The following is a 2574-nucleotide window of genomic DNA, read 5'->3' on the forward strand; positions in this document are numbered from 1 at the left end:
GACTTGCTTTGATCAAAATGATGAATTGAGATACTTGGGAGGCTTATTTGATGGATGAGAGCTTTGGTAACCATTGCCATGCTTGCCTTCATCTTCTCTTGGCCATATCTTTGCACCAATGATCTCCTAGGAGCTTTTAGACCTTGTGATTGCTCAAGTTACAAACAAAAGATGTTAGTGACATATTTTTGTGCTTTTGGTTAGTGAATAAAGATGAGAAAAGCAATAATATACAATTCAAGCATGCTTGGTGATCTCAAACCACTCACAAGAGGTCCCACCCAAAGGCAAAGGGAACCAAGATGCTTATGATCCTTGAGGCTTTGCAAATGCAATGTTATGATGCCATGAGGGATCTTAGGGACAAAATTGGGGCCTTACAAAGAGGAAATTACATTCAACAATGTCAGAGGAACATGAATTTTATCTACATAAATTTGACACTTGTGGCATTTCTTCACAAACTTGCAACAGTCAGATACCACTGTCAGTCAACAGTAACGTGCTCTCATCATCTTCCTTGTCATAGCATGTCCGGTGGAATGAGTACCAAAGGAACCTTCATGGACTTCAGTCATAAATAAGTTTGCTTTGTGTCTATCCATGCATCTGAGCAAAACCATATCAAAGTTTATCTTGTAAAGCACATTACCATTCAAGTAAAAGTTCCCAGCTAATCTTTTCAAAGTCTTTTTATCTTTCAAAGATGCCCCAGACAGGTAAATATGACTTTGGAGGAAACAAATGATATCATAATACCAAGGCTTTTCATCTTTGACCTCTTCCACAACAAACACATGAGTCGGCCTATCAAGAGGCATTATAGTCAAATTGGGAACTTCATTCTAAAACTTTACCACAATCATTGAAGCCAACATTACAAGAGTATCTTCCATCCGGTTTTCATCTCGAGGGATATGATGAAATTCAACTTTTGTAAAGAAAGTTGAAATCCTCCTCGCATAGTCTTTGTATGGTATGAAACCGGGTTGATTCGTCTCCCATTCACCTTTGATCTGATTCACAACCAAAGTTGAATCTCTATAGACGTCCAAATATTTGACTCTGAGATCAGTGGCCTCTTCAAGCCCCATAATGCAGACTTCATACTCATCCATATTGTTTGTATACTTGAAGGTTAGTCTAGCTGTAAACGGAAAATCAATGCCTTAGGGAGTAATAATCACTACCCCAATGCCATTACCATATGAATTAACAGCTCCATCAAATACCATGCCCCAACGGGAACCAGGTTCCGGGCCTTCTTCAAGCAATGGTTCATCACAATCTTTCATTTTTAAGTACAAAATCTCTTCATCAGGAAAATCATATTGCACTGACTGATAGTCTTCAATCGGCTGGTGAGCCGAATGGTCAGCCAAGACACTACCTTTAATAGCTTTTTGAGATCGGTATTCAGAATCCTCCCAATTAAAGCAGGCTTTTCAAAACTGTACTTGATTGGATCCATTTTGGATATCAACCAAGTAGTATGATTCAACATATATTGACGCAGACGCTAAGCAGCCCAAGCCAATGCGCCAAAAATCTTTTCTAGCATAGAATACCGAAAGGAATCACTCTATAATAGAATGTTCCCCAGGGTGTAATGAATGTGGCGTTCTCCATATCTTCAGGTTCCATTTTGATCTAATTGTAGCCGTAAAATCCGTCCATAAACTAAAAAATTTTGAATTTAGTTGTATTGTCTACCAATATATCAATCCGTGGCAGAGGAAAATCATCTTTCTGACTAGCTTTGTTCAAATCTCTATAATCAATACACATACGGACTTTTCCATCCTTCTTAGGAACATGCAAAATATTGGTCACCCACTGCGGATATTCGGAGGTTACAAGAAAACCAGCATCAATCTGCTTCTGCACTTCCTCTTTGATCTTAACTACCATATCAGGATGAGTCCTCCTCAACTTTTGCTTGACCGACAGGCATTCTGGCTTCAACGACAATCTATGCTCCACAATCTAAGAATCTAAACCAGGAATGTCTTGATAGGACCAAGCAAACACATTAGAATATTCTCGAAGAAGATTAATCAACCCCTTCTTAGCCTCTGAACATAATTGAGACCCAATCTTGACTTCCTTCACATCATCCTCGGAACCCAAGTTGACTAATTCAATCTGCTCTTCAAACGGCTGAATGGCGTTTTCCTCATGCTCAAGTAAATGCGATAATTCATCAAATACTTCTTCATCATCAGTTTCTTCCTCAACTTCAAACACAAGGAAAAACAAAGATTGGAGAGGGAGTAGGATCATTGTATTCAATGGGTTTGAGAATCAACCTGCATAATGATTTGATATTTTGATTTTAGAAAAGTGAACAATGACCAAATATTATGTTGATCGCTCGACTGGGTGAGTCGAGAATGGGATACAAACTGCAAGTGCACAGTTCTATCGCGTAGTTTTAAAAGATATCGATCCCACAGGGACTTATGAATCGATGTACCGTTATCTAAAGTTACTACGTAAATCTAAGGTGAAAATGTTTGATTGTTTGGGGAAAAACTAAGAGCTAAACTAATATCTAGATTAAATATCAATAAA

This window comes from Lathyrus oleraceus, chromosome 3, assembly GCF_024323335.1.
Source record: "Lathyrus oleraceus cultivar Zhongwan6 chromosome 3, CAAS_Psat_ZW6_1.0, whole genome shotgun sequence".
Classification (NCBI taxonomy): Eukaryota; Viridiplantae; Streptophyta; class Magnoliopsida; order Fabales; family Fabaceae; genus Lathyrus; species Lathyrus oleraceus.